This window comes from Ciconia boyciana, chromosome 2, assembly GCF_034638445.1.
Source record: "Ciconia boyciana chromosome 2, ASM3463844v1, whole genome shotgun sequence".
Classification (NCBI taxonomy): domain Eukaryota; kingdom Metazoa; phylum Chordata; class Aves; order Ciconiiformes; family Ciconiidae; genus Ciconia; species Ciconia boyciana.
Genome location: NC_132935.1, coordinates 128,246,163 through 128,260,092, shown reverse-complemented (window position 1 = coordinate 128,260,092; position 13,930 = coordinate 128,246,163).

Genomic DNA, 13,930 nt, shown 5'->3' with positions numbered 1-13,930 from the left:
ATGGACAGTAACTCAATGGGGGATAACTTCTGAACTATATTCCTAAATCTCATTTGACAGGTTTTGGATGCTGTATAATTCTTACAGTATTATCATGTCACGCCAATGATGCTACAGTCATCATTAAGATAGTCCTTTCATTCTTAGTGCTAATTTTGTCTTATAATTGCTTTTGCAGCGAAATTTCTTATGCTTTTTCTGAGTAGACAAATGAGCTTCCTTAAAAAAAATTAAATGCTTCATTCTCCATCAAGACACGTTTTGAAGATCCAGTTTCCTCAGAAATAGGCAGCTATATCTGGAGAGAAAAAACAACAACAATGCTTTGTGCTCTGAGCTTTTAGATATATACTAGTGATTTACAGTATCAGCTTTGGCACCATTATCAAAAGTAAGTTAGGAAGTAAAGACGTGTAAACAGCATTAATTTTGTTAGGATTCTATACTAATTTACTTGCAGTATTGGTATACATCAAGAATCTTATATCTTTAAGGTAGTGAGTGAAAGATTAGGACAGGTTTATTTACATAAGACAGAGATCAGACTCCTCTGGTGTCCTCTGCCACATCCAAATCCTAAATCAGTGGTTAAGGCATTTTCTTGCAATATGGAAATGATAGCAATTTAACCTGGAATACTCGTCTACTGGTGAGCCTGGTTGATATTTCCTGCAGCTGTTGCCACTTTGCAATCCTGGCAATTTACTGTTCTCCTCTTGGAAGTACCAGAAGTATGAGGAAAGAGATGCTGCTTTTCAGTTTGAACAAAATGTGATATGTAAAATAAAATAAAATAAATAATTTTGGCTTGATAAGGAGAAAAAATATTATTTTAAGGGGGTTTTTTTGTTATTTTTCTAGAAAATGTTTATATCAGTTCTTTTTTCCTAATTCTGGTGCCAAACTGTTAAATGGCAACTGAATGTGCAGACTTAGTAGATTTAGCTAGTTGTAGATGTAGACAACATACAGAAATATGCTCAGATTAAACCAGTTATAAGTGTGACTTAGTTTAGCCAGTATAATTCTGAAAAGTTGCAGTAAAATGAGGTGCACTAGAAAGTCCTGCTATTATTTAAACTGTTAACAGTGACTAAAAGGAGCCAGTGAGCAGCTGCGTGTCCCATACACTGGTTATGGCCAACACAAGGGGTTGAAGGGTGAATATCAAAGTCCTTCAGCCAAAGCAGCCACAGCCTGAAGTGAGAGCAGGTAACTTGAAGTGAAGCAAAGATTGCTTACTGTGGAATTAAAGCACAGTCTTCCTTTCTGCATAGCTGGAACTATCTTTGTTGACTTAACCTCTCTGATTATATTTATACGATCTTCCTGAACAAATCAGGTATTGCCACTGGTTTGGTGTAAGGAACAGTGGATGTCTTTGAGCTTTGATAACTGTTTCTACCTCACATATAACACCTCTTTGCTGATAGGAGCCTTCATTTGTACTTGCTTCTACTCATTCTGTAAAATGCACCAAGCACGTTTGACAGTTACTTGTGCTCCATGCTTGTGCTCTAGATAGAGGTTAGAACTAGCTTTGCAGGGTATAAGCTGTGCTTTGTACTGTTTGGAATACCTTTGTTCCAGAGTGTACAACTCTGTGATTGTTACAGTATTCTAGAAACATGTTTTTGCTTTTTTGGAGACAGATTGTTGCTTTCAAAGACTAGAAATATCTGCTTTCAAGATACATGCTTTTATGATTATGAAATAGAATTGGTTCACTCCAGATGCAATAATTTTATAGTTAGTAAATACAAATATAGCTAGGCAACGGGTAGTTGATTTCAATAAATATGAATTTCTTTATGTTGGTGAAATTCCAGCCATTGTGCTGCATTAAAGTCCAAACTGATTATGAAGCTCAAGCAGAAGGACTGAGTGAGCATGAAGGAGAAGGAAAAGCAGCCTTCCTCAGGTCACATGCAGTAGCTGAAGAACCAGTTCATGGAAACTACATCCAACTGTGCAAATGTCTCTGCCAAAAAGACACTAGGAGGTTCCACACAGCAATGAATACTCTAGCTCTATGTGTATTCTCACTTTCTGTTCAGAGCCATCAGCATAAGGAGTTTCAGTGAATTTTGGCTGCCTACAATGTAGTCTACGCTAGTCCCGTAGGAATTCCCGTTGATCACGCATGTATATAGTATATCTTATCTTCTAGCCTTGTTTTGTTTTGTTGTGGAAGTATATTTGAACATATGTGAAAAAAGTGCATTTTCAAATATATGGCTCATCACAAAATAGTGAAAGTGGCATAGAGGGGGTTAAAGGAATGATGAGGCAAAAAACTGCAGTGCCAGCAGAATTCCCCAAAGGGTAAACAAAACTCTTAACTGTTGCAAACAATAAATTGTCAATACCTTGTAGAAGCAGTGGATAATGAAAAGTTATAATGCCTATAGTTAGTACCCTCTTTAAAAGAATTTACACAGGATATGAAATTAAATTCTGTGCACAGTTCTCTTAATTTGTCCTTAATTAAACAATACTCCATAAATGGTGCATTCAGTGACCAAATGTTCAGAGACAGCAAAATGGTGGGTCCCAAGCCATTAGGAATGAAATAAAGTCAGTCCCCTGAGAGCCTGCTAGAATCTGGTCTATCTAAGTGACAACTGATGGTTTAGGAAAGATAATTAACTTTGCAATTACAAACCGCAGCTTTCACCAATGCTGTTTCTTTCAGTATTCTCTTCTAAATGTTCTACTATTTTTACAGTGAGATAAAATGCTTTTTAAAAATGCTGAGTTCATAGGGATTAATTTTTGCTACACAAATATAATTTGAATGTTTTATTTTAAAGATTTCAGATCAGTAAGTATATGTGCAGTTATTTTATAAATTGCAAAAGATAAACATTTTTTTTATGACTGTCAAGATTTCATACTTTACTTTAAAGATAAAAGGGACATGCTGCATCAAACAAATTTTATTTTTTCCTTTAGTAGCAAATCCTGGACCTAGCAAACCTAAATTAGGTTTGTTCTTTAGCCATGTAGATTGAAATTCTCTTTAGTATAGGGAACATCAGTTCTAACCTACTAATGTGCCTTCATATTGATAAAAAATACCTGCATCGAAGAGGGGTTGTTAGTTGAATCCATATGTCTATACCCCTGATTATCTTTACCATACTGTCTCCTAGCATGTAAATTAGTGTATTTTCATGCTGGCATACATGTTATGAAATCATCAAATACCGCAATATGCTCATAATTACATGTGCAAGCATCGGTGTTTTGATATAATATATTAGGGGATTATGAAAAAGCTTTGCTTAGAGGGTATAATATTATGTTCGATTGTAGTGTTTTGTTAAGACTGTAGATGTCTGTGTACTGAACAAAGTTCCAGGTAGGTATGGGCACAAGTAAGCAAGAAGACAGAACCAGGACCTAAACTTCATGAAAAATCTATTTGTGACTCTATTTGCTGTGATTTTACATATCATAACATACTGTATAGCACTAGAAATGGCTTCAGGAAATCCCAGCTTTAAGAGAGCAGACCAAGCTAATTTGGCATGCTACAAAGGACTTGTTCCGTACATTGATTTAGTAGCTGAAAGTAAAATTTAGACCCTGCCCTAAGCGTACCAACCCCCTTATCATCAGCTGCAGACTGGTGCTGGTGCCTGATGTCAGAGTCTGCTGTAGGTAGCATAGGTTCTGGCACTGTGTTTGCTGGGATGTCCCATGGAAGTCTGCTGCTCCAAGCAACTCCTCATTTTGCCTGTGCTTAGGGCAAGCTGATTTATCTGTCTGTGCCACCATGATAAGTGATAAAGACATATTTCTCACACCCTTTGTGTTTGAATTGGAAATTCATTGGAAACTTTCTTGCTGCACACATGTACAATCAAGGATGCAACACTCTCAGATCTCAGTCACAGACTCTGGATGCTCTGTAAGAACAAATTATTTTAAATAATATACTTCTTTCTGGTAAAGGTGCATTTCTGTGAATTGTGCTGTGTATCTCCAATTACAGTGGTCAAATCTGTACAACTTCACATTTGCCATTTATATGTCGTTAACCTTAGAAAGGTAGGGAAAATACTGTGGTAATAGTTTGATATTTAATTACAGCACTTGTAAGTGGCAATTTTAAAGACTTTAATGACCGGCACTGTATAATAACGTGTAAATTTGTAAATTGTCAGGGGGAGGGATGTTATTACTGATAACTCATATATATTCTGTTTCCCTAACTAATCTTCCTTCATGAATATGCTTTAAAATATTCAGCTGTCTTGTATGTCATTTTGTCCAACTTTGCCACTTGTGAAGTGATACACACATATGCTTCATCACAGATAATAGTTCCATCATATCAGAGGGCTTAGGGTTTTAAGGGAGTCTGAAAACTTGTATGAAAGGAATTGTTGCCTTCAGAATGCCTGGTGTTGCCCTCACTGATGTCTATACGGGCCTTTAGATGTTGTGTTGATACTTGCGTTTAACATCTCATTCCGCTGTAATGTGATGCAAGTCCCTAGAATACCACCTTTAGTGAGGGATTTAAAATTCTTGTTGATGAGCATCACACAAGCTGCAATGCTATTTCCCTGTCCTTCAGTGTTGATATGTCTGAAGACAATACACAGAAGTAGGGAAGGACTAATGTAATACAGGAATCAGTAAAGACCCTTTATTTGAAAGTACGGGAATGTTTGCATTTTTTATTTATTCATATAAAATGCATGTAATTATTGTCAGGCACTGTCTGTTGTTTTATATTTAGAAGCTATTTAAGAAATTACATGGTCTAAATTCATCCCAGGTTAATAAAAAATGGAAAAATTAATAGATCTATAGGAAAATACAGCTTATACATCTGCATTCCTATAAATACAAAGGGCAAAAATGATACTATTTTTTTAAAAGAATTAGCTTTAGTTCTTGTCCATTCTTTTTTTGCAAAGACTTTCCAATGTGCTTTAGTAGTTTTAATTCTAGATCTTACTTTGGACTGATGCTCCATATGGATTAAAAAACAGATAGTAAGAGATGGATTCAGGTTTTCAAAATCATCAAGTGATTTGAAAGAAAGTGCTTCACAGTGTTAAGTTCCAACAATTTGATTTGTCTGTTATTGTGGAACCCTGGTATCCAACACTGAATTTCTTCAGAGAGGAAAACTTTATCTCCACCCTCTTTTATGATGTGTGATCCAAAATGCCAATCACTGAGAATGGAATACAATTATATTCACTAATATGTCTAAAATAGAAACTCTTGCTGTCAATATATACTCATTAGTACTGAGCTGCAAATGAATTCTGGAATTGTGCTCTTATTAATTAGGTGGCAGACTAGAAAACTTCCTTGCTTCTGTTTAGCCAGATGGAGGGACAGTGGGTGTAATGACCTATGTTGGGCCTTTCCTAGGGGATTTCTTTGGTGTTTCTTGGTGTCAGTATGGGTCCCTCTTCCATTTGCCATTTAAAATAAGCAGCCCCAAACTTACACAAGTGTGCACTCAAATTACATTCAGAAAAAGACGTGGTAATTTTGTTTAGTTTTAAAATCAGTTATGCATCACATTCTTAAAACTCCAGAGGGACTTGGTCACACAGATGCAAGGTGGAATAGACTTTTTAAGAAAAGGTAAGTAAGTCTGCTTTCTGTTCCTGTTACACTATTCTACATAATCTGCCACATAGTCCATGAACATACAGAGGGTTTGGTTTTAAAACTCGTTCACTTCCTTGTCTTTTACTACTTTTTTGCCCTATGAGTTGTTTAAAATTCTAAGAGGCTTCGATGACTCAAAAATGGACTTTGGGGGGAGGGGTGGAGCAGGGGAAGTTGGTGATCAGCCCACATGAAAAGTCCCTAATTCTCTAATTGACCCTGTATATTCTAAACAGCCATCAAGATACTTAAATGTGTATCTTCATTAAAGTGTATGAGTAATACCATACAGTGAATGGAATTACTCACAGGCTTTAAGTTTTGCATGAATCAAGTATCATCCTGCGTAGTAGCCTACATAAGGAGATATCTGAAACAGTCATGAGGTATTGTGTCTTTTTTTTGTTAAGATTTTCAGTAGATACTTCAGCTTTGTCAGCGTAAAAGTGATTCTTTGAAAGCTGGTAATTCATTTCAAATGAATAAGAAACAGAAAAAAACACCTTCAAAATATTATGTAACATCAAGTTGTGGGTTTTCACGGGTACATTTCTGTATTTGAAATGGAGTTTTAAAATCTATGGCACTTGAGTTAATTGAAAAAAGACATTTTCTACTGACCTTGTGGATGACTTCATTTTCCAAAAATAACTTCATTCTATGTGAGCTCCCAACTGGTGTTCGTTCTGCCAAGTAAAAGCTAATACCAAAAGAATCAGGTGAGCACCATCATTTCCCACTGTGTTTCTCTTCACCTCCCACTGTGCTACTTACTGCATAGACAAATATTGACAAGTGTTATTATTTATGTGGATCTGACAAATTTCTGTCTAAATGCACAAGAAAGTGCAATTTTTGCTCCTACAGAGGGAAAATTCTTTGCAAAAGAAATCTGGATAATAATTTCAGATAAAAAAAAGGCTTAAAATTTTTTTGAACAAACAAAATAAGAAATTTATTTAATAACTTATTCCTAGTACATCATTCACTTGGCTTTACATTTATGGAACTTTCTTGCAGAAAATTGTGACAATAAGTCATACGGTACCTATATTGTGATACAAGACTTAAAATCTTGCTATTGTGTAGTGACATGTTTTCTCGTTCTCATATCCAATGTCCTCAGCTTGCAAATTGTCGTGGATGGAGTGAGGGTGCACTTCACCCGCAAGAGAGAAGTAAAAATATAGTTTATTGATACAGAATAGGGAGTTAACAAAGTTCAGTGTGACAGTGTTTTAACAAGACTTGATGGCAAAGTACACTTGATTGCTTACTGCATAGAGGACAGGGTCAGACAGGACTGTCAGGGAGACCCTCCCGTTGAGTCATGAGGTTCGGAAAAAGATCCCCTTGCTTTCTAAACTCCTTCACAGAGAGGAGTCTACGTGCAGCTAGATCCAGTCCTAGTCCCAGACTTGGTCAATGGTTTATGTCTAAAGGATTATGTGTGCGCAATCAATCCTTTATATCACTTAGCTAAGATTTCGAAGTTTAGCATGCTGTTAGTCACTTACAGAGGATCTGTTGTGGCAAGGAATCTCTCAACCTCGAGGAGTAACCTTGAGAGGCGTCCCTGCTCAAGGGGAGATCCTGGTGTGCAGCCCGCTGCAGTGCAGGAGAGCTCAAAGGGCTCTTGGGCTGCTCACTATTTATGGGGGATAAGACGATTGACCCATAGTCATATTTGCATGCCGACCACAGATTTTAGTTTCTTCGGTGGGCGCATTGCACAGTAGCCCTAGGCCATTGTGGTGTTATCTGTCTCCTGAATCCACTTTGAGCCGATGCAGCCATCGTGACCAGATGCATCCATTACAATCGCCACTGGTGGTTATCACCTAAGCAGGGTTGCAGGAGGTAAAGGTCGGGGGAGGGGGACACTGTCACACAAATAAGATGTTGGTTTGTTTTTATTTTCTTGTCAGTGTTTGTAATCTTGCCTCTGTCCTATCCCTTTCAGGAGATGCAAAGACATTGGGCCAATGAGTCAGTGACTTCCTTCCCCTCCTTTTGAAATAAGGGATGAAAGGCAACATGATTAAAATCCCTTGCAGGCCCCGGGAGCTATATACCTGGAAGCAGGCAGGATCTGAATATTTTAATTTGGAACAGACAAACAGAACGTATGACTAAAACAATTATAAAGGTCATATCATATGCTACAGCATATCTGACCTCTGCATTACAATGGCAATGAAGTTAATTGCCCACATGTGACTGCCATAATACTACTGTCCAAGATAATCCCATTTTTTATTTTGTGTGCCAATAATAAAACCATTAAGGAAAAAAAAAGAATAATTTTGTTTCAGAAGTATACAGTGTGGCTCTAAGTGCAAAAAGAGAGCAGATGAGGAGTAAGCAAGATGCTATTTTTACATAATTTCTTTTCAGAAGACAGTGGTACTTCAAGCAGGCTGTACAGTAAGTTGTACTTTACAGGCATGGCTTAATGAGTGCCTGCCTGGGGCCAGCCATATCAACTTTGAAGTCACCTGAAAGCTGAGGTGAGAGAGGCTGGGTACTAGTTGTTGGACACTTTCAGAATAATGTAAAAGGGCATGACTCCCATGAGATCCATTTTTCAGATCCCTACATAGTAGGTCACTTTTTGAGGCTGACCCTTCTATCAGACAGAAACAGTGAATGTACAAGAGCTGTCATCTATCATGTCTGCCCATCATGTTCAAAGCAGGAGAAAATAAATTTCATTCTCCTTTTTTCTTTTAAGCTTTTTATTTTCCTTCTATTCTTTTACTTTTTTTTAAGAAATATACAAAAATGTGCCCTGCTGAATGTTAAGCGCCAGATAATATTAGCCTTTTAGTGTTCTCTTCATAAGTTTTGCATGTCTTTTTTTTTTTTTGTCTTTTTCAATCAAAAAGTGCTAATGAAGCAATGAAAATATATGCAAGTTCTTATTTAACATTTAATGATTTTTCTTTTTTTTTCAATACTTATCAGTACAAGACTTCTATGAGGGCTTTAAGTCCTTAACAGTGTCTGAAGGACCACTTTATCAGAATCTAAATAAATACATTAGTATATTCTGCTGTGTGAAGTAGGTACAAAATAATATGTACACAGTAGATAATGGAAACATGTTGACATTCTTAAGTTTATAAACACATTTGAAGTTATCCCATTTGTAAAATTGAAGACTGTGAAGTACAATGTCCCTGAAAATCCTAGAACAGCATCTTTCTCATTTTACTAATTGCTGTAACACTTGAGATCTCAGTATGATGTTTTTTCTCTGCACAAATGAGCAAGTGGAGGCCACAGAACCTCTTTGAAAAGGCAGATGTGTTAAATAATTAATTTATAAAGAAAATTAGTATGGGGACTTGAGTATGGATATTATGACTTATCCAGGTGAGGTTTTGGTGGGTTGAACTAGGGGTGCAACTTTTTTTTTTGTGCCAACAAGCACTTGTATAAAATCCTTATTTCTTCTTGGCACAGTATATCCCAGTGCTGGGATCCATACATCTGTTTGCAATGCTTGATGCTGTGGAATGGCTTTGGCTGTTAAGGCTGTGTGTTCGTCTTGTGCTTCTCTGTGTTTTTATGCAAGGGTGAGCCTCAGTTCTCCTCGGAAATCCTAGATGATCCTTTTTCAACTTTTCTGATAAAGAATGTTTACCTTCCCTTTTCTCATTCAAAATGCTCCATTTTCTTTGTTTTTTTTCTATTCTTTTTCTCAAAGAAAAGGAACAAGAAAGAATCTGAAACTTCTACAACGAAGCAAGGAACTGTACCCATCACTGCCTGATAATCATAGACTATCAGGTTTTGTCTTGTCCAGCAACAAATTAACAAATAGGAAGAAGCATAACATAAAAATTTGCTTGGGAGGGAGTCACACTGCAATTAGGACCTCTGTATGCAACTCTTTTTTGTTAGAAATCAGAAGTATAGGGTTGTTCAGATCAAACTATAGCTACTGAACACTCTGAACACATACATTTGGCCCCCATAGCAGTGATTGTGATAAAAATGAATTCAAATAAACTACTCCAAATATTTTTGGAGGAAACAGTCCAAGTGGCAAGGAGGGTAGCATCTAAACTGGTCTCAGCCCTGACCACTCTGGTGTTTGTCAAGCCCTCTGTCTATTGACTTCCACTGCTTCAGGATGGATAGTCGCATTTGCGGCCCCGGTGCTGGTTTCTCTGCTGCCTATTTTGATACCTCCTACAGAAAAACTGGTAAGAGCATTCTACCTTGTGTACTCATAGCAAGTTATAAGGAGTAAGGCTATATCTAAGACTGCAGATAAGATGGTGGAAAAGTCATTAGAAACCATTGCCTTAAATAAAAACTCTCTGAACTGAGCAGAACAAGGTCTTTGTTACTGATTCCCATGGGGACAAGTGAAAACTAAACACTGCATGTCACCTGAAGAGATATTTGGTCAGTACCAAAACCTGCACCAGGACTCCTACAGGCTCCATCTAGTGATCTCTTCAAGCACTGATTCCTTTCTCCTGTCAAACAATGACCACAAAGAAAGTGTTCTGGAATTCCCATTTAAACTTCAACCGTAGCTTGTAGCATTTAGACACTTAGGGATACCCAGATGCAGTAAGGAGCCTGGCAGGATTATGAGGTCTTTGAAGTATCTCATTAATTTCATTCTGCAAAGCATGAAGTACTTTAATTTTTGATATTGCTTTTACTTAAATTTCAGAATTTCTGTTGCAGAATGAGTTGGTGCAAGGGCCTCAACAATTTGAGTACAAGAGGTTCTTCTCTCAACTCCTCAAAGACTCCCTTAATGATGAAAGTAGCAAATACAGGCCAAGCACAAGAAAACACAAGTGCTTTGTCCTTGCCTATGTGATGTCTACAATGACATCAATATTTTAAAGAAACACATACCCTAGTAAAAAAAAAAACCCACAACAGAGAGAGAAAGATTTAATTGTTCTCTGTCTTACAATTCATTGAATTATTTTTGGAAACATGGAGAACCTGATGAGAAGTGGTTTTCTCACATGCCTATTCTTATTTCTGAATAATTTAAATGAGGGTTGAAGTGGCTTTCTTATATCATCTATTTAGAGAAATTATAGAAAAACCTTTCCAATGACTAACGACAAGAGAATATTCTTAATGCAAAGTCCCAAACAAACTCACTATTTTCAACTTTACAGTAGAAATTTTAAAAATTGGGATGGAAAATCTGCATTTTTCTAGCAAATTCTCATATTATCTATCATGTGCACAGTTAAAACTCCAGCTAGAGATGGCAATGATTCAGCCTACTGTTACTGAAATAAATAAGAGGCTGGAAAGCTTTGTTCACAGCTGCCAGAGGACTACCCGAAAAAGTGATGATGTATGACAATAAAGAATGGAGACACCACTCTTTAAACAGAGATTGCTTAAGATTGCACTTTAGTCATTGTATTTGACAGTCTGATAGGCTCATTGAGTTAACTTTTTTCCAATAGCAGACAGGAGAAAAATGTTCAGCTTTAGATATCCCTAGCCAGGTTTGCAAGGTTTATCATACATAGGTACCATGGAGAGAATACACTGGAGGCACTTTGAATATTTTTTGAAGAAGATTGAGTATAATTAATTACCACAGTATTGCATGCATGAAGAAACAATTCTATTATATGTTCTGTGAAATCTGAGAGTATTTCCAAGGCTTTTCTCTTTGGAAGAAGTTATTTTTCTAGCATAGTCATCTGTGTGGAATATGGAGAAAAAGTATAAATTGCAGGAGAGAACAACTTTGAGGAGGAACCTGATTGGAATGTTTTCTGTTGTGGCCTCTGTAGATAATTATTGTACTATTGTACTAAAACAATACTTGAATCTTTAAAGCCTGTATAAATGAGAACTGAATTTTTCTGCTGAGGAGATCCATGGATGTGGACGCCAAAGCCTGGGATCTGTCTCCAGCTTTTCTGTTGACCTGCATTCTTACCTTATGCAATGTGCATGTAGCACTGTCTGTTTATCCACTCTTTGTCTGTTTACCCTATTTAGATTCTAAGTGCTTAAGGTATCCAGACAAGCTCTTACTATGTCTTGTTAAAGTGCCACACTTAATGGAGGTCTGATTTTTGTTGGAGTCTCTAGGTTCTACTGTGCTACAACCGAGTAACAGTGTTTTGGTGTGTTAAAATAAGATCATTATTAACAAAATGGTTTATGTTTAGAGCCCTTTTCATCTGAGGATCTGGAAGTACTTTACAAAAATAAAATTAAGCCTCAAAAAATCTCTCTATGACAGGTGCAGATTACACAGGACTCACCTTATCCATAACAAAAATGTTTTCATTTTTATGAAGGACAATGGCAGCTGTTCAACACCATAAAGGAAAACTAACAACAGCCTACAGCAGAAATGCAATGATACTGCGTGTATCCAAACCACACACGTCAGTGAATTTGATAGACAGGCACAAAAGATGCAACAAAAAATCCTATGAAAATGCTTGGAAAACATTGACTAACTATGAAAGCAGTAATCCTCAGAGTGATGTTTTACATTAAAGACAGTAACTCCTATGCTGTATTGCTCACTGTGCCGTGCTGTGTTATTAGTTCACCACTTAGATCAATTAAACTGAGATTCATCTGTTAATTTAGGAATCTTGATGTGTAAGGCTTCAGTGATTTGTCTTGCATTTTCTCTCTCCACCTTTACTTCTGCCACTCACTTGGTGCCTATACTATATCTGGTGGCTACATCCAGGTGCCTAAAAGTTCTAAGGTATTCCTCTTGCATCACCATTATACCCATCCCTGAGATTTTAAACTTCTAATGGGGGCCCAGCTCTCATGTAGTGCAGATTCTGTTTTGCGGTTGTCTAAATCCTACCATGATTTTGCATTTTTGGCTTTGCTTGATTAAGTCACTGTGACAAGGCAGAGCTGAATGTCCTGAAGTAGCAGTGACATTCAATGATCTGTGTGCAAGTGCAGCTCCAGATATATGTGGGCTGACTTAGTGAACAATCTGAGTGAAGAAAGACAGGAGGTAATGAGAGAAAGATTTTTCACAGGATCTTTGAAGTAGATTAGTATAAGGCAGTTGGGCGCATAGCTTAGAAAGGAACTGATGGTATATAGCAGGGGGACCTGGTGAGGAAAGGGACGAGGTTAGCAGGGTAGTTGTCTTCTAGTGGTGAGGGGGAAGGAGAGCCAATGAAGGAAGTATGAGGAAGGAGGAAGGGGTGTGTGCAAGCTAGAGACATAACCTGGAAACAAGCCGATATGTTTGTTCTGATGCATTCCCACCCCACTTGCAGTTTGGAGGAGATGAATGAGTGGAGCTGGGTGGAAGTATTAACCTGTCTTTCTGTGTTTTATATCCTTGTTATGACTCACAGCTGAGGCCTGCATTGAACACTCCAGGCTGAACATCATAGCCATGCAGAGATCCTGTGACCTCTTCTAGGACATATCTGCTCCTCAGCACATTGTTAACATACAGTTTCACTCGAAGCGCATAGAGACATGGCCACAGTCATCCTTGTCACTCTTTCAGCACATGGACAGATTATTGCCTGGCATTAGCAGGTTGACAGACTCCAGGATCCTGGGAATGTTGCCCTTTGTGAATACATCAAAATCTTCATTAGTTTTCCAGCAAAATCCAAGGCACTGTGAACAGAATGTAATCCAAATTCTGAATGCCGTCTCTGTGACAGTAGTGTGCACATCTCAGTGTCTGGTCTGTGAGAGATGTGCCAGATTTCAGGGCTCAGTCTAGGATGTGAATGTCTGGTCCCAATCTAACCACAGAGTCCTGTGGTTCTCTGTAGGTAACTCCTGGTAGCTGGCTGCTCACTCAGTAAGCGTGTTCAGTAAAGCTATCTTCTGCCAAACAAACTTTTTTCCTACCTGCCCCTCGGAACTAGGGACAAGTGGTACTTCTGGTCTATTCCTCTGTACTTATGCATCTAAGAAAAAAAAGCCCTCTTCTTTATTTTCCCTCTTTCTTCTTTCTTTCTTTTCTTCACAGGAATCATGTCTCTTCCCCTGTGCCTTCTCCTCTACCTCTGGTGAGCAACTCATGGTTAAAACCCATGCTGTTCTTGCTTCATAACAGAGCAGACCTGTGGCATCTCAAAGCTGAAGTGTTTTTTTCACCATTTCTGCTTGACTCTGCTATTACCTGAGAGTCAGGTGAGGTGAGGTAAGGAGGGCAGCTGTAACTAATGAAGAAAGGTCCACAGGAAGGTTTTGAAGGTGAGGTGCACCTCTGGATGGAAGATTGGGTCCACATCTATCGGACAACTTAGCAGTGGACAGC